Below are 20,117 nucleotides of genomic sequence, written 5' to 3'. Positions count from 1 at the left end.
GGAGGCGGAGGTTGCAGTGAGCCAAGATTGCACCATTGCACTCCACCCTAGGCAACAAGAGCGAAACAACATCTCAAAAAAAAATTGAAATCAGAATATCTCATCACAGCAAAATTTCTTCACAAAGTAAGTGTCCTAGAGGCTTATTTGTTAGTAAAGCAAGGAGAGCTATTTACTGATGGTGAGTTAATTAAATTGTACTCAAGAGCAGTTGCCACAGAAATATGTACCAAGAAAATAAACTTGCCTTTCACCATTGCCAAAAGAGTTTAGGACATTGAAAATAACATCAATAGTCAGTGGGGACTGGGAGCAGTGGCTTACCTGTAATCCCAGCACTTTGGGAGGCTGAGGCAGGCAGATCACCTGAGGTCAGGAGTTTGAGACCAGCCTGGCCAACATGGTGAAACCTTGTCTCTACTAAAAATACAAAAAATTAGCTGGATGTGGTGGCGCACCTTGCAATCCCAGCTACTCAGGAGGCTGAGGCAGGATAATTGCTTGAACCCGGGAGGTGGTGGTTGTAGTGAGCTGAGATTGTGACACTGCACTGCAGCCTGGGTGACAGATTGAGACTCCATCTCAAATAAAATGAAATAAAATACATGACAACAATAGCACAAAAGGCAGAGGGGGGATATGGCATTGAACCAAACTAGGATTGTCTGAGAAGTGGTGAAAGTAGGAATTTAAAGTGCACTGTAGCAGGCCAGGCCTGGTGGCCCATGCCTGTAATCCCAGCAGTTTGGAAGCCTGAGGGGGGTGGATCACTTGAGGTCAGGAGTTCGAGACCAGCCTGGCCAACATGTCAAAACCCTGTATCTACTAAAAATACAAAAATTAACTCGGCATGGTAGCGCACACCTGTAATTTCAGCTACTAGGAAGGCTGGGGCAGGATAATTGCTTGAACCCAGAAGGCAGAGGTTGCAGTGAGCTGAGATTGCGTCACTGTACCCCAGCCTGGGAGAGAGAGCAAGACTCCGTCTGGAAAAATAAATAAATAAATAAATAAGGTACACTCTAATAAGTCAAGAATGCGTGTGGTCATCCCTAGAATAATACTCATCCCTAGAATAACACTCACTAAAGAATGTATTACTGGCTGGGTGTGGTGGCCCACACATGTAATCCCAACACTTTGGATGCCCTAGGCAGGTGGATCACCTGAGGTCAGGAGTTTGAGACCAGCTTGATCAACACGGTGAAACCCCTTCTCTATTAAAAATACAAAAATTAGCCGAGCATGGCGGCACACGCCCATAGTCCCAGCTATTCGGGAGGCTGAGGTAGGAGAATCACTCGAACCCAGGAGGCAGAGGTTGCAGTGAGCCGAGATTGTGCCACTGCATTCCAGCCTGGGTGACAGAGGGAGGCTTCGTCTCAAAAAAAAAAAAAAAAAAAAATATTACTAACTAATGAGCAAGAAAGGAGAAAGGAGACAAAAATTAACAAATGGGACAAATAAAAATATATTAAAATAATAAAGTCAAAATTATTTTAAATGTATATCATCTAAACACTCCAAACTTAAAGACAAGATTTTTAGAGTATATTTTTAAAAAGCAACTATCTGCTTCTTACAAAAGCTACACCCTTGGGGTGATGACAAAGTAGGTTGAAAGTAAAAAGAGGGAGAAGGATAAACATAAAAATGCTAACCTAAAGAAAGCTGGTTAGCCGGGCGCGGTGGCTCATGCCTGTAATTCCAGCACTTTGGGAGGCTGAGGCGGGTGGATCACGAGGTGAAGAGATTGAGACCATCCTGGCCAACAGGGTGAAACCCTGTCTCTACTAAAAATACAAAAATTAGCTGGATGTCTTAGCATGCGCCTGTAGTCCCAGCTACTTGAGAGGCTCAGGCAGGAGAATCACTTGAACTCAGGAGGCAGAGGTTGCAGTGAGCCAAGATTGTGCCACTGCACTCCAGCCTGGCGACAGTGAGACCTCATCTCAAAAAAAAGAAATAATAATAAAACGCTGATTAGGCCAAGTGCATTGGCTCATGCCTGTAATCCCAGCACTTTAGGAGGCTGAGGCAGGCAGACCACTTGAGCCCAGGAGTTCAAGACCAGCCTAGCCAAGATGGTGAAACCTCATCTCAACTTAAAAAATTAAAATTAGATGGGCATGGTGGTACATGCCTGTAATCCCAGCTACTCGGGAGGCTGAGGCAGAGACCAGGAGGTCTTGAAACCAGGAGGCAGCAAGATTCTGCCATTAAATTCCAGATTTCAGCCTGGGCCACAGAGCAAGACTCTTGTCTCCGGTGGCTGGTGGGGGGTAGGGGTGCGGGGAAGAAAGTTGATTTATCTATATTAATATTAGACGAAGTAGGCTTTAAAACAAAAATATTAGTAGAGATAAGTGGGACATTTTGTAATGATAAAAGGGGAAGATAAAATAACTCAAAATTTGCATCTACCTAATAACATAGTTTCGAAAATATGCGTAAAAGCAGAATGAAAAGGAGAAATAGACAAAACTACAATCATAGCTGGCAATTTTAATATACCTCTTTCTGTAACTGAACAAACCACAGAAAATCAACAAAAATATAGAAAACTTGAACAATGCAATTAATAAACTTGACATATATGGAAAACTTTGCAACAACTGCAGAATCTATATGGGTTTTTTGTTTGTTTGTTTGTTTGTTTGTTTTTTATTTTGAGACAGAGTCTCGCTCTGTCGCCCAGGCTGGAGTGCAGTGGCCGGATCTCAGCTCACTGCAAGCTCCGCCTCCCGGGTTTACGCCATTCTCCTGCCTCAGCCTCCTGAGTAGCTGGGACTACAGACGCCCGCCACCTCGCCCGGCTGGCTTTTTGTATTTTTTAGTAGAGACGGGGTTTCACCGTGTTAGCCAGGATGGTCTTGATCTCCTGACCTCATGATCCGCCCGTCTCGGCCTCCCAAAGTGCTGGGATTACAGGCTTGAGCCACCGAGCCCGGCCTGTTTGTTTATTTTTTTAATTGAGATGGAGTCTCACTCTGTCACCCAGGCTGGAGTGCAGTGGTGTGACCTCAGCTCACTGCAACCTCCACTGCCCTGGTTCAAGCAATTCCTTAGCCTCCCGAGTAGCTGGGATTTCAGGTGTGTGCCACCACCCCCAGCTAATTTTTGTATTTTTAGTAGAGACAAGGTTTCACCATGTTTGCCAGGCTGGTCTCGAACTCCTGCCCTCAAGTGATCTGCTCGCGTAGGCCTCCCAAAGTGCTGGGATTACAGGCGTGAGCCACTGCGCCCAATCTCTATATGCTTTTTAAGTGCACTTTCATATTTCAAAGAATGACCATGCAGAGTATGTTTTTTGACCACAGTGGAGATAAGCTACAAAGCAATTTTAAGGCCAGGCACCGTGGCTCACACCTGTAATCCCCGTGCTTTGGGAGGCTGCTGGTGGGCGGATCAGGAGGTCAGGAGATCAAGATCATCCTGGCCTAACATGGTGAAACCCTGTCTCTTCTGAAAAATACAAAAAACTAGCCAGGCGTGGTGGCGGGGACGCCTGTAGTCCCAGCTACTTGGGAGGCTGAGGCAGGAGAATGGTGTGAACCCGGGAGGCGGAGCTTGCAGTGAGCTGAGATGGTGCCACTGCACTCCAGCCTGGGTGACAGGAGCAAAGACTCCGTCTCAAAAAAAAAAAAAAAAAGCGGCCGGGCGCGGTGGCTCAAGCCTGTAATCCCAGCACTTTAGGAGGCCGAGACGGGTGGATCACGAGGTCAGGAGATCGAGACCATCCTGGCTAACACTGTGAAGCCCCGTCTCTACTAAAAAATACAAAAAACTAGCCGGGCGAGGTGGCGGGCGCCTGTAGTCCCAGCTACTTGGGAGGCTGAGGCAGGAGAATGGCTTAAACCCGGGAGGCGGAGCTTGCAGTGAGCTGAGGTCCGGCCACTGCACTCCAGCCTGGGCGACAGAGCGAGCCTCCGTCTCAAAAAAAAAAAAAAGCAATTTTAAAAGAAAATAGGAAATTTGAGTATCCGAAAATTTTGGAAATTATGCAAATATATTCCATTTTATTTATTTAAAAATTAAAAATATATATATTTTTATTTTTTGAGACAGAATCTCACTCTGTCGCCAGGCTGGAGTGCTGTGGCACGATCTTGGCACATTGCAACCTCCACCTCCTGGGTTCAAGCAATTCCCCTGTCTCAGCCTCCCAAGTAGCTAGGACTACAGGCGTGTGCCACCATGCCTGGCTAATTTTTGTATTTTTAGTAGAGATGGGTTTCACCGTGTTGGCCAGGATGGTCTCAGTCTCCTGACCTCGTGATCCACCAGACTCGGCCTCCCAAAGTGCTGGGATTACAGGCATGAGCGACTGCACCCGGCCCTATTTTTTAATTTAATTTAATTTAATTTTTTGAGACAGACTGTCTATTGCCCAGGCAGGAGTGCAGTGGCACGATCTCGGCTCACTACAACCTCCACTTCCCGGGTTAAAGCGATTCTCCTGCCTCAGCCTCTGGAGTAGCTGGGGTTACAGGCACATGCCACCACACCTGGCTAATTTTTGTATATATATTTTTTTAGTAGAGATGGGGTTTGGCCATGTTGGTCAGGCTGGTCTGGAACTCCTGGCCTCAAGTGATCCGCCCACTTCGGCCTCCCAAAGTGTTGGGATTACAGGTGTGAGCCACCACCTGTGACCTCTATATGCTTATTAAGTGCACATACAAATTTCAGAGAATTGCCATACAGAGTATGTTTTTTGACCACAGTGGAGATAAGCTAAAAAGCAATTTTAAAAGAAAACAAGAAATTTGAATATCCCTACAATTTTGGAAATTATGCAAATATATTCCATTTTATTTATTTAAAAATAAAATACATATATATATATATATATATATATATTTTTTTTTTTTGAGACGGAGTCTCACTCTGTCGCCCAGGCTGGAGTGCAGTGGCCGGATCTCAGCTCACTGCAAGCTCCACCTCCTGGATTTACGCCATTCTCCTGCCTCAGCCTCCCGAGTAGCTGGGATTACAGGCGCCCGCCACCTCGCCTGGCTAGATTTTGTATTTTTTTTTTTTTTAGTAGAGACAGGGTTTCACTGTGTTAGCCAGGATGGTCTTGATCTCCTGACCTCGTGATCTGCCCGTCTCGGCCTCCCAAAGTGCTGGGATTACAGACTTGAGCCACCGCGCCCGGCCAAAAATAAAATATATTTTTAAAGAGGAAAAGTATAGTACAGTAATGAAAGGGAACCATAAAATGCAAAACATATCAATACTTAAGTAGTAAAAGGACATTATGAACAACTGTGCTACTAAATTTGAAAATTTATATGAATGAACAAATTCCTTAAAAAACTTGACCTCAACTCACATAAGAAGAACCGAAAAATCTGAATAGGTCTATCACTGTTAAATAAGTGGAATCTGGCCAGGTGCCGTGGCTTGCACCTGTAATCCTAAGAGATTCAGAGGCTGAGGTGGGAGGATTGCTTGAGGTCAGAAGTTTGAAAGCAGCCTGTGCAGATTGGGAGACCCCTTCTCTACAGAAAATTTAAAAATTAGCCAGATGTGTTGGTGAGCACCTGTAACTCCCAGCTACTTGCTAGGGGCTGAGGGGGAGCATCACTTGAGCCTAGGCGATTGAGGCTTCAGTGAACTGTGATTGTGCCACCGTACTCCAGCCTAGGCAACAGAGACACCCTGTATGGAAAAAAAAAAAAAGAAATCCATAATTTAAAATTTTCCTACGATATAATTGTACACCCAGATGGCTTTCATTGATTAATTATTCTAAACTTTCAAAGAAACAACACAATCTGCTGTGGGTTGAATTGTGTCCCTTCCAAAAATGGATGTGTTGAAGTCTTAACCCCCAGTATCTCAGAATTCCAAATGTGAGTACATTTGGAAATAGGGCATTGCAGATGCTGTTCATTAAAATGAGGTCATGCTGGAGCCCCTAAACCAATATGACTTGAGTCCTTATAAGAAGGCAGAGAGAATGCCAGGTGAAGATGGAGGCCATGTATCTGTGAGCCAAGAAACACTGAGGTTTGACTTCACTGGAAGCCACAAGAGAGGCATGGAGCAGATTCTCCCTCAGAGCTTACTCAGAAGAAACCAACGCTGCTGCTCCTTGATTTTGGACTTCCAACCTCCACAACTATGAGGGAATATATTTCTGTTGTTTTAAGCAGTCCAATTTGAGGTACTTTGTTACAACAGCCTAGGGATACTAATACACAATTTTATATAAACTCTTCCAGAGAACAGAAAAAGCAGAAATACTCATTTTATAAGTTCAGCATAATCTTGATACTACAACTAACAAAGGTATTATAAGAAAAGAAAATTACAAACCAATCTTTCTCATTACCATATATGCAAATACCCAAAATAAAAAACAAATTTTTTTCGAGACAGAGACTCGCTCTGTCACCCAGGCTGGAGTGCAGTGGTGCGAGCTCAGCTCACTGCAACCTCCGCCTCCCAGGTTCAAGCGATTCTCATGCCTCAGCTGCCCAAGTAGCTGGGATTACAGGCATGTGCCACCACACTCAGCTAATTTTTTTGTATTTTTAGTAGAGACGGATTTTCACCATGTTGGCCAGGCTGTGATCTGATTGCCCGGCCTAAAGTGATCTGATTGCCTCGGCCCCTCAAAGTGCTAAGATCATAGATATGAGGCACTGTGCCTGGCCAAAATAATATATTATTATACTGGATTCAGCTATATATAAAAAATGAATAGAGCTGAGTGTGGTGTCTCAGGCCTATCATCCCAGTTACTCAGAAGGTCAAGACTTTTTTTTTTTTTTTTTTTTTTGAGACGGAGTCTTGCTCTGCCGCCCAGGCTGGAGTGCAGTGGCCGGCTCTCAGCTCACTGCAAGCTCCGCCTCCCGGGTTCACGCCATTCTCCTGTCTCAGCCTCCCGAGTAGCTGGGACTACAGGCCCCCGCCTCGTCGCCCGGCTAGTTTTTTGTATTTTTTAGTAGAGACGGGGTTTCACCGTATTAGCCAGGATAGTCTCGATCTCCTGACCTCATGATCCACCCGTCTCAGCCTCCCAAAGTGCTGGGATTACAGGCTTGAGCCACCGCGCCCGGCCAGAAGGTCAAGACTTGAGGCCAGGTGTTCAAGACCAGCTTGGGTGACATAGGGAGATCCCAGCTCTAAATAAACTAATTAAATAAAAAATTTAAATATAAATAAAAAGAATAGTAAGTCATGATAAATTGGATTTATTCCAAGACTGACAATTGATTTATCATTCAAAAATTTAATCAATATAATTTACCACAATTACAGAATAAAGGAGAAAAACCATAGGATCACTTCAATAGATACTATTATTTTATATAATTCAGTGTCTATCTATAGTTTTTTTAAAAATAAAAGCTCTTGGCAAACTAGAAATATCAGGAACTTCTGTAATATGGCAAAGGTTGTCAATCAAAAAATACAGTAAGTATCATGCTTGATGAAATATTGAAAAATTTTCCTTTCAGATTGGGAATAAGAAAAGGATGCTTGCTAACATCATTTCTATTCAGATTTACAATAGGAAATCTTAGACAATCTAATAAGGCAAGCAAAATAATGAAAAAGGGCCGAGCATGGTGGCTTATGCCTGTGATCCTAGCACTTTGGGAGGGTGAGATGGGCGGATAACTTGAGGTCAGGAGTCTGAGACCAGCCTGACCAACATGATGAAACTCCATTTCTACTAAAAATACTAAAATTAGCTGGGTGTGGTGGTGCACACCTGTAATCCCAGCTACTCGGGAGGCTGAGGCAGGAGAATTGCTTGAACCCAGGAGCTGGAGGTTGTAATTAACTAAGATTGCACCACTGCACTCCAGCCTGGGCAACAGAGTGACTCCATCTCAAAAAAAAAAAAAAAAAAAGGCTGGATGTGGTGCCTCACGCTTGTAATCCCAGCACTTTGGGAGGCCGAAGGGGATGGAATACCTGAGGTCAGGAGTTCGAGACCAGCCTGGCTAACATGATGAAACTCCAACTCTACTAAAAATACAAAAATTAGCTGGGTATGGTGGCATGTGCCTGTAATCCCAGCTACTCAGGAGGCTGAGGTGAGAGAATCGCTCGAACCCAGGAGGACGAGGTTGCAGTGAGTGGAGATTTCACCATTCCACTCCAGCCTGGGTGACAAGAGTGAAAGAAATTCTGTCTCAAAAGAATGAAAAGGTATATTAGTTGGAAGGGAAGAAATAAAACTCATTGTTTTCAGACAACATGATTTGTATGTAAGAAAATGTAAAAGAATTCATCAACTATTAGAATTAAGTGAATTTAGCAAAAATCTCTCTATAGATCAGCTGGGCGCGGTGGCTCAAGCCTGTAATCCCAGCACTTTGGGAGGCCGAGACGGGCGGATCACGAGGTCAAGAGATCGAGACCATCCTGGCTAACACAGTGAAACCCCGTCTCTACTAAAAATACAAAAACTAGCCGGGCGAGGTGGCGGGCGCCTGTAGTCCCAGCTACTCGGGAGGCTGAGGCAGGAGAATGGCGTAAACCCGGGAGGCGGAGCTTGCAGTGAGCTGAGATCCGGCCACTGCACTCCAGTCCGGGCGACAGAGCGAGACTCTGCCTCAAAAAAAAAAAAAAAAAAAAACTCTATAGATCAATATAACAAATATCAATTGCATTTCTACATACTAGCAATCAACAATGAGAAAATCAAATAAACGATATCATTTAGATAGCATCAAAATTCACCAAATCCCAGAAATAAGTTCAACAAAAGATATGCAAATCATCTACAGAGAAAACTAAAAATATTACTCATGGGAATTAAAGACGACTTCAACAGAAAGAAAAGGTAGGAATATTCTGTTTTCATCAACTGGAATATTTAATATTATAAAAATGTTAATTCTACTCAAATTGATGAATAGATTCAATATAAACCCAATAACAAAACCGTGTGTGTGTGTGTGTGTGTGTGTGTGTGTATAAATTGACAAGCTGATTCTACAATAGATATGTGTATTAGTCATGTTTTTTGTTTTCTGTATTTTATTAATCTTTTAGATCCTGGAGGCCTTGCTGACCTGGGAGAGACCGCCCCTCTCAGGGCTAGCTAATTCCTAGAAATAGCAAATGGCTCTCCTGTGAAGGAACCTTTCAGATGCAAAACAACCAATCCAGAGCCCATATCCTCCAACCTCCTCCTTTGTTGCGCTCTCACAGGGCTCTTACTCCTCAATATTCCCCTTCCCTAATCACCCCAGGGCCAGGTACCAGACAGCTCAGGACCACTCCTGCTCCCTGGAGCCTACTGAATTTATTCAAACTAGCCAATGCCAGTCCTTCTTAGCCTGTAACCGCTTCTCCCATAGTACCCATGAAAACCACAAGAAAAGGCTCTTACCCATGCTTTCTCCTCACTTCTGCCTCCTAACTGGCCATGGTACTTCCCCACGTGGCCCTGTATGGTGCCGCATGCCCCTTCTTCTTGGGTACTATGAATAACAAATTATCTTTTCAATGGCAGTTGTGACCTAATCTGTCAGTCTCACCAAACCTGAATACTAATAAAGCCTACGTTTTAAAACAATATGGCATGTAGAAGGCTAAAAATAGCATAGATGACCTTGAAGAACAAAACCTAAACACTTACACTAACTTATTCATTTATTTATTTATTTATTTCTTCTCTTTTTTTTTTCTTTCCTTTTTTTTTTGAGACAGTCTTACTCCATCACCCAGGCTGGAGTGCAGTGATGCCATCTCAGGTCACTGCAACCTCCTCCTGGGTTCAACTGATTCTCCCGCCTCAACCTCCCAAGTAGCTGGGACTACAGGCGTCTGCCACCATACCTGGCTAATTTTTGTGTTTTTAGTAGAGACAGGGTTTCACCATATTGGCCAGGCTGGTCTCAAACTCCTGACCTCGAGTGATCCACCCACCTCAGTCTCCCAAAGTGCTAGCATTATAAGCATGAGCCACCACACCCAGCCTGCACTAAAAGATTTTAAGACTTGTTAGAAATGTGCAATGCTCTGCCTGGGCACAGTGCCTCGTGCGTGTTATCCCGACACTTTGGGAGGCCAAGGCGGGTGGATCGTCTGAGGTTGGGAGTTTGAAACAAGCCTGACCAACATGGAGAAATCCAGTCTCTACTGAAAATACAAAATTGCAAAGTGGCTGGGTAGCTCGAACTGGGTAGAGCCCACCACAGCTCAAGGAGGCCTACCTGCCTCTGTAGACTCCACCTCTGGGGGCAGGGCATAGCTGAACAAAAGGCAGCAGAAACTTCTGCAGACTTAAACGTCCCTGTCTGACAGCTTTGAAGAGAGTAGTGGTTCTCCCAGCGCCAAGTTTGAGATCTGAGAACGGACAGACTGCCTCCTCAAGTGAGTCCCTGACCCCTGAGTAGCCTAACCAGGAGACACCTCCCAGTAGGGACTGACTGACACCTCATACAGCTGGGTGCCCCTCTGAGACGAAGCTTCCAGAGGAAGGATCAGGCAGCAACATTTGCCGTTCTGCAATATTTGCTGTTCTACAGCCTCCGCTGGTGATACCCAGGCAAATAGGGTCTGGAGTGGACCTCCAGCAAACTCCAACAGAACTGCAGCTGAGGGTCCTGATTGTTAGAAGGAAAGCTAACAAACAGAAAGGACATCCACACCAAAACCCCATCTGTACATCAACATAATCAAAGACCAAAGATAGATAAAACCACAAAGATGGGGAGAAGCCAGAGCAGAAAAGCTGAAAATTCTAAAAATCAGAGCACCTCTTCTCCTCCAAAGGAATGCAGCTCCTCACCAGCAATGGAACAAAGCTGAATGGAGAATGATTGATGACTTGAGAGAAGGCTTCAGATGATCGATAATAACAAACTTCTCCAATGTTCGAACCCATCGCAAAGAAGCTAAAAACCTTGAAAAAGGATTAGATGAATGGCTAACTAGAATAAGCAGCGTAGAGAAGACCTTAAATGACCTGATGGCGCTGAAAACCATGGCATGAGAACTATGTGACGCATGCACAAGCTTCAGCAGCTAATTCGATCAAGTGGAAGAAAGGGTATCAGTGATTGATGATCAAATGAATGAATGAAGCAAGAAGAGAAGTTTAGAGAAAAAAACAGTAAAAAGAAATGAACAAGCCCTCCAAGAAATATGGGACTATGTGAAGAGACCAAATCTGTGTCTGATTGGTGTACCTGAAAGTGACGAGGAGAATGGAATCAAGTTGGAAAACACTCTTCAGGTATTATCCAGGAGAACTTCCCCAACCTAGCAAGGCAGGCCAACATTCAAATTCAGGAAATACAGAGAATGCCATAAAGATACTCCTCGAGAAGAGCAACTCCAAGACACATAATTTTCACTCCAAGACACATAATTGTCAGATTCACCAAAGTTGAAATGAAGGAAAAAGTATTAAGGGCAGCCAGAGAGAAAGGTTGGGTTACCCACAAAGGGAAGCCCATCAGACTAACAGCGGATCTCTCGGCAGAAACTCTACAAGCCAGAAGAGGGTGGGGGCCAATATTCAACATTTTTTTTTTTTTTTTTTTTTGAGACGGAGTCTCGCTGTGTCGCCCAGGCTGGAGTGCAGTGGTGCAATCTCGGCTCACTGCAAGCTCCGCCTCCTGGGTTTACGCCATTCTCCCGCCTCAGCCTCCAAGTAGCTGGGACTACAGGCGCCCGCCACCTCGCCCGGCTAGTTTTTTGTATTTTTAGTAGAGACGGGGTTTCACCATGTTAGCCAGGATGGTCCTGATCTCCTGACCTCGTGATCCACCCGCCTCAGCCTCCCAAAGTGCTGGGATTACAGGCTTGAGCCACTGCGCCCGGCCTCAACATTCTTAAAGAAAAGAATTTTCAACTCAGAATTTTATATCCAACCAAACTAAGCTTCATAAGTGAAGGAGAAATAAAATCCTTTACAGACAAGCAAATGCTGAGAGAGTTTGTCACCTCCAGGCCTGCCTTACAAGAGCTCCTAAAGGAAGCATTAAACATGGAAAGGAACAACCGGTACCAGCCACTGCAAAAACACACCAAATTGTAAAGACCATCGATGATAGGAAGAAACTGCATGAACTAACAAGCAAAATAACCAGCTAACATCATAATGACAGGATCAAATTCACACATAACAATATTAACCTTAAATGTAAATGGGCTAAATACTCCAATTAAAAGACACAGACTGGCAAATTGGATAGAGTCAAGACCCATCAGTGTGCTGTATTCAGGAGACCCATCTCACATGCAGAGACACACATAGGCTCAAAATAAAGGGATGGAGGAAGATCTACCAAGCAAATGGAAAACAAAAAAAAAAGCAGGGGTTGCAATCCTAGTCTCTGGTAAAACAGACTTTCAACCAACAAAAATCAAAAGAGACAAGGCCATTACATAATGGTAAAGGGATCAATTCAACAAGAAGAGCTAACTATCCTAAATATATATGCACCCAACACAGGAGCACCCAGATTCATAAAGCAAGTCCTTAGAGACCTACAAAGAAACTTAGACTCCCACACAATAATGGGAGACTTTAACACCCCCACTGTCAACATTAGACAGATCAACGAGACAGAAAGTTAACAAGGATATCCAGGAATTGAACTCAGCTCTGCACCAAGCGGACCTAATAGACATCTACAGAACTCTCCACCCTAAATCAACAGAATATACATTCTTCTCAGCACCACATTGCACTTATTTCAAAATTGACCACATAGTTGGAAGTAAAGCTCTCCTCAGCAAATGTAAAAGAAGAGAAATGATAACAAACTGTCTCTCAGACCACAGTGCAATCAAACTAGAACTCAGGTTTAAGAAACTCACTCAAAACTGCTCAACTACGTGGAAACTGAACAACCTGTTCCTGGATGACTACTGGGTACATAACAAAATGAAGGCAGAAATAAAGATGTTCTTTGAAACCAATGAGAACAAAGACACAACATACCGGAATCTCTGGGACACATTTAAAGCAGTGTGTAGAGGGAAATTTATAGCACTAAATGCCCACAAGAGAAAGCAGGAAAGATCTAAAATTGACACCCTGACATCACAATTAAAATAACCTGAGAAGAATACTAGCAGTATTCTGAGAATACTAGCAGAAGGTAAGAAATAACTAAGATCAGAGCAGAACTGAAGGAGATAGAGACACAAAAAACCCTTCAAAAAATCAATGAATCCAGGAGTTGGTTTTTTGAAAAGATCAACAAAATTGATAGACCACTAGCAAGACTAATAAAGAAGAAAAGAGAGAAGAATCAAATAGATGCAAGAAAAAATGATAAAGGGGGTATCACCACCAATCCCACCGAAATACAAACTACTGTCAAAGAATACTATAAACACCTCTACACAAATAAATCAGAAAATCTAGAAGAAATGGATAAATTCCTGGACATATACACCCTCCCAAGACTAAACCAGGAAGAAGTTGAATCCCTGAATAGACCAATAACGGGCTCTGAAATTGAGGCAATGATTAATAGCCTACCAAACAAAAGTCCAGGACCAGACAGATTCGCAGCCATTGTGCAAGACAGTGTGGTGATTCCTCAAGGATCTAGAACTAGAAATACCATTTGACCCAGCCATCCCATTACTGGGTATATACCCAAAGGATTATAAATCATGCTGCTATAAAGACACGTGCACACGTATGTTTATTGTGGCACTATTCACAATAGCAAAGACTTGGAACCAATCTAAATGTCCATCAATGATAGACTGGATTAAGAAAATGTGGCACATATACACCATGGAATACTATGCAGCCATAAAAAAGGATGAGTTCATGTCCTTTGTAGGGACATGGATGAAGCTGGAAACCATCATTTTGAGCAAACTATCGCAAGTACAGAAAACCAAACACCGCATGTTCTCACTCATAGGTGGGAATTGAACAATGAGAACACTTGGACACAGGGTGGGGAACTTTACACACGGGGGCCTGTTATGGGGTGGGGGGAGGGGAGAGGGATAGCATTAGGAGATACACCTAACATAAATGACGAGTTGATGGGTGCAGCACACCAACATGGCACATGTACACATATGTAACAAAGCTGCACATTGTGCACATGTACCCTAGAACTCAAAGTATAATTAAAAATAAATACATAAAAATAAAAGAATAAAAAAAAAGAAAGAAAGTAAGAAACAAACAAACAAAAAACAAAATTAGCCAGGCGTGGTGGTGCATGCCTGTAATCCCAGCTACTCAGGAAGGCTGAGGCAGGAGAATTGCTTGAACCCAAGAGGCAGAGGTTTCAGTGAGTTGAGATCGCACCACCGCACTCCAGACTGGGCAACAAGAGCAAAACTTGTTCTCAAAAAAAAAAAAAAAGAAAAAGAAAAAGAAAAAAGAAAAAAGAAATGTGCAATGCCCCTTCTTGGTGCTAGTCTAGACAATTAGACTAAGGGAAGAATCTAGACACAGATCCACACTTATATGGTACCTGGTTTGTGATAAAGTTGTTATGTCAGTGAAAGAGAGAAAGGGTGGCATTAGCAACCATCCATATGGAGGGAAGAATCTTGATCTTTAATTCAAGGTATACCCAAAAATACATTTCAGATGGATTGTAGATCTACACTTAAACAACAAAGCTCCTAGGACACAATATGGATAATATCTTCATAACCTTGATGTCAGCAAAGATTTATTCAACAGGACCCACAAGTACTAACTATAAATGTAAAGTGAAAACTGGTCTATATTAAACTTAAGACTTTTGAGCCAGGCGTGGTGGCACACACCTGCCTGTAATCCCAGCATTCTGGAAGGCTGAAGCAGGCAGATCACTTGAACCCAGGAATTCAAGACGGGCCTGGCCAACATGGCAAGACCCCATTTCTACTAAAGATACAAAATTAGCTGGGTATGGTGGCACATGCCTGTAGTCCCAGCTGCTTTGCAGGCTGAAGCGAGAGGATCACTTGAGCCCAGGAGGTTGAGGGTGCAGTGAGCTGTGATTGAGACCCTGCCTCAAAAAGAAAAGTTAAGAATTTTGATTTTTTTTTTTTTTTTTGAGATGGAATCTTGCTCTATCACCAAGGCTGGAGTGCAGTGGTGCGATGTCAGCTCACTGCAACTTCTGCCTCCTGGGTTCAAGCGATTCTCCTGCCTTGGCCTCCCAAGTAGCTGGGACTACAGGCACCTGCTACCTCGCCCAGCTAGTTTTTGGTATTTTTTTTTAGTAGAGACGTGTTAGCCAGGCTGGTCTCGATCTCCTGACCTCGTGATCCGCCCGTCTCGGCCTCCCAAAGTGCTGGGATTATAGGCTTGAGCCACCGCACCCGGCCTGGACAAGGTCTTTAAGGAAAATGAAAATATGTTCATGTGGTGGATGAAGTGGGTGATTTTCCCCCTTTTTTCAAACATCCTTCATTATTTTCTTCATGCTACTCTAGCAATACATAAAAGTCACACAAAGATTTGACAGAGCATGAACATAGAGGAATGCCAATTTGTAAACTGCTCCCAAGTCCAATTTTGTGTTGCTAATTTTAAAGCTAGTGCTATTTTCTAGTAAATAGAATATATGTAGAAGTCTGCATTTCTTTTTGTCGATTTGACCAACATATTTTAGCATCATCTGCAAACTGGCAAATAAAGTATAAAGCATAACAAATGGTTTTTGTTCTAATCTGGGATAATTTCTTGCAGCAATCACTGGTGGTTGTTCTGATACACCAGGAATGGAAGCTGAGCGGGTGGAGAGGGGGTGAGGATTTGTTTTGTTCTTATCTTGACTGCAAAGTCCAAAGCTATTTACTTTTTTTGTTCTAGATATCTTTCACAGAGCATTAATTACCTGGAGAAATTGTTTCCTAATTGCAGTTTTTTTTTGGAGGGTAATCATTTCTAAAGAAATAAATATTCCTTCCAGGTGGCTCAAAATGTTCCTGGCATGCAACACCAGTTTAATATAAAGTGTATATTTGAAGTGTTTTCATATTACTGCATGCCTGTTCATGACAAATCTGCTGTGGTCACAATGAATTTTTTTTAGTTACATCATTATGTCCTTTTGCAGATATGGAATTAAATCATTTTATGGGTAAGTTAAGATTTGAACAAGAGTGCATAGCCTACTTATTCCATGAGTTGAAGGATTTTCCCATCTACCAAAAGTTGCACTGAATCACCTCAATAAATGATTATTAACTATTCTTTGGATTTAAAAAATGGATTGTGCCATCAACCTGTCTTTCCTGTTGTCACCAGAAAGAAGAACATGGCAAACTGAGAGCCGTGAGGATTTGAGTTTGCATCTGGGTTCTAATCATTACTATGTGACTCTGAACAAGTCAGCTTAGTATTCTGAAGCCTTGGTTTTCTCATCTATGAAACTGGAAAACAGAACCATGAAATGTCTTGTCTGGTCCTGATTACACAGACAAATCAGCTGCTAAGGACACTTGTGGTCCAACGGGGGAAATCTCAACATGGTCTATGTATAGAAAGATAAGATGACGGCCAGGTGCAGTGGCTCACACCTGTAATACCAGCACTTTGGGAGTCTGAGGTGGGCGGATCATGAGGTCAGGAGTTTGAGACCAGCCTGCCCAACATGGTGAAACCCCGTCTCTACTATAAATACAAAAATTAGCCAGGCATAGTGGTGTGCGCCTGTAATCCCGGCTACTCAGGAGGCTAAGGCAGGAGAATCACTTGAACCCAGGAGGCGGAGGTTGCAATGAGCAGAGATCGCGACATGCACTCCAGCCTGGGTGACAGAGCAGGACTTCGTCTCCAAAAAAAAGAAAGAGAAGATGGCAATTTATAAAAACGGCTTATTATTTAGTATTTTCCTCCAACAAGTCAATTTTCCTTTCTCAGTTTATTATGGACAGTGTGGCCTCTAGCCATTTTGTGTTATTTTTATTGTTCTCATGCTTTATGTTATTTTTCTCTCTGATTTGAAAGAGGAGATGACACCCAAGCACTTTTCTCTAATCATAGCTTAAAAAGTTTTTAGTATCTGAAAGCGGGACATGCTCTACACACACACACACACACACAATTTTAATAAAGCGAGTTAGCTTTTACTGCTGAGAGCCCTAAGATTACAAATTCTGGTATTTTCTAATCCCATTTCTTATCATCTTTTGGTCCTTAAAATATTGTTAATTTATTATTATTTCTCCAAATTATGAAAGATATATTGGCTATATAGAAAAAAAATCTGAAGCAATATCCACCAAGCAGTGAGCAGCGCTGCTTTCTGGAGATGAGCTCATAGGGGAGACCTTCAACATTGCGGGGGGTGTGTGTATGTGTGTGTGTGTGTGTGTGTGTGTCAGGGCTGTGCAGATGGAAAAGTTGAATTCACAACAATTGCAAGAGAGGACTTAATGGATCTCACAGGGAGCTTTAGTGCTGGAATATTCCTTTAGATTTGCTCCAAATTGAGGCAAGGGGGCCAGACCTTTGTATTCCTATATTGATTAGTTGTTGGATATGGACTGCCGCCAGAGTAGGGGCAAAACCTTGGGCAAGGCAGCTCTCTTTTGCCCAGAGAAATTTCTAGAGAAGGATTCGGCTGTGAGCCATTGGCAGACAATGCTCCCGGCAGCTGGGGAAATGAGTAGCTCAATCCTAAAGGGGGAGTTCTGTGTAGTATACCACAGCATCCACTACAGCTTATCCCTTGCACCACTTGGATCTGCTTACTTTGTGCATTCAATTCTGGGAACAGGGCCAGGATTCTGAATAAGTTTCTTTCCTGGAAAAACTTTGAGAAGAAGGTTATTGGGACAAACTATCGCCCTCACTGCTTCAGCTGGTCTTGAGCCACAGTCTCCTTCCTCTAATACACACTCTAATCTAGGAGTCTAGATTTCTTTCATCCTCAGCTAGCACCTTTGCTGGTCCAGATGGCTTATCTGATGGGTGGCCCAGACCCTCATTATTGAGTGGCCTGAAGCCATGGTCATCATGCTCTTCTTAGACTGTGGCTGCTGTCTTTGTCCATTTACCATAAATATTGGGCAGGGAGTACCAAGAGATTTCTCAGTAAACCACTTGGGTGCAAAATACATTCTTCCCTATCCCTATTGAGTAATGGCAGCCCTATCTTCTTCTGATGATAAGGATCAATTAATTACCTATGACAGTATGGTTACTACTTTCCTTTCTTGATGTCTCTTGGCACAAGGATCCCAAAGTGACTAGGCGATAGCTACAGGAGACTCTTACTATGTCTCCTGGTGGAAGCATTCCCCTCTGGGAACCAGGATCTCTAGGCCTTAAAATTGAGGGGATGGGAAGCACAAACTTCCCAACTGGGCCAGTGGGATTGATGATAAGTGGGGCCATTTCTATTGACATTCTTTGGTTTCCAAACTCATGTACTATGTCTCCTGGGGATAAAATATCATATAATAGTCATTGATTTAGAGTGTATATTGCATCCTGGAAGATGATGTCCTATTTTTATTGAGTATCAATTCTTTTTTCCTTTCCTTTTTTTTTTTTTTTTTGAGGTGGAATCTCGCTCTGTCACCCAGGTTGGATGTCAGCTCACTGCAACCTCCACCTCCTGGGTTCACATGATTCTCCTTCCTCAGCCTCCTGAGTAGCTGGGACTACAGGCACCTGCCACCATGCCGGGCTAATTTTTGTATTTTTAGTAGAGACGAGGTTTCACCATATTGGCCAGGCTGGTCTCGAACTCCTGACCTTGTGATCCGCCTGCTTTGGCCTCCCAATGTGTTGGGATTACAGGCATGAGCCACTGCGCCCAGCCTGAGCCGCTGTGCCCGGTTGAGTATCATTTCTAACCTGGTATCTTGTCTACATTTCCAAGGAGTATTCCCTCACTTTATTGAGTCCAGAAGCTTCTGAGTGATGTGGTATATGACGGGACTGGTGGCTCCCATTGTCATGTGGCCATTGCCACACTCTCTTGCTGTAAGTTAGGTTTCTTGGTCAGAGGCAATGCTATGCAGAATTCCATACTGGTATATCACTCTGTGAGTTCTCAGAGTGTTGTCCAAGGCCCTGCAGGCAGAAAAGGTAAGACTATACCTAGAACATGTGTTAATTCCAGTCAAGATGAAGCAATGCTCCTTCTAGAGTGGAAAGGGCCTAGTAATCATCTTGGCAGAAAGGGGGTGGTTGGTCTCCTCAAAGAATGATACCGTACTGGGGACTCAGCATTGGCCTCTGCTGCTGGCAGGTTGGGCATTGCTTTGCAAAAGTAACGATACCAGCTTTAGTAAGTAGGAACTCACACTTTTGTGCCATTCATAGCCTCCAGCCTTGCCATATGACTACCCCATTTGTGAGCTGATCTGGCCAGAACTGGGATGAGTGATAACAGAGGGTAGTTAACGTCAACTAGTTGAGTCATCCTGTCTATTTGGTTGTCCAGTCAGTCTTTTGTTGGTGGATGCTGTCATGTGGTTAATGAAATGCAGAAAAAGATATTCACATTTTTTTTTTTTTTTGCCCACTTCTTTGGGTCCATCTATACCAAGGGTTGGCAACTAAAGCTCAGGCCAAATTCACCCACTGCCTGTTTTATGGGAACACAGCCATGCCACTTATTTATGTGTTGAATATGACTGCTTTTATACTACAACAGCAGAGCTGTGCAGTTGCAACAGAAACCATATGGCCCATGAGTCTGAAACAGTTACTCTGATCCTTTGTAGAAAAAGTTTGCAGACTCTTGATTTACATGCTTCTTTCCAATATTGTCCCCAGTATTCCAATCTTGTTCCTTTCAGATCCCTGTTCAATTAAGCCATTTGCCACTGCCTTCACATCTGTGTATATTTTCATCTTGGGCCAATTCTCTTTCCACATAAAGTAGAAGACCAGACGTACTTCCTAAAGCTCTGGCCATGGGAGGATTTCATCTCAACATGCTTTCAGGGCCACTCTGAGTGAGACAGCACTGTATCACCAGTCTGCTTTTGGTTTATACCCACAAATCAAGCTAGTGCGTCCCAGTATCAAGCTTGGCCTTTGCTTCCTCCATCAGTTTGTCATAAGACCTTCTATGTGGACGTAAATGGAATACAGGGAAAGGCATCTATGCAACAGTACTGGTTGACAGGATGACATGTGGCTGGTGGCTTACTTTTATCCTCTGGCTCCACTTGATACCCAATCCTGATAT

The sequence above is a fragment of the Trachypithecus francoisi genome, unplaced genomic scaffold (assembly GCF_009764315.1).
Source record: "Trachypithecus francoisi isolate TF-2019V2 unplaced genomic scaffold, Tfra_2.0 Lachesis_group17, whole genome shotgun sequence".
NCBI lineage: Eukaryota > Metazoa > Chordata > Mammalia > Primates > Cercopithecidae > Trachypithecus > Trachypithecus francoisi.
The sequence above is the reverse complement of the archived record's forward strand: the minus strand, read 5'-3'. Positions refer to the sequence as shown.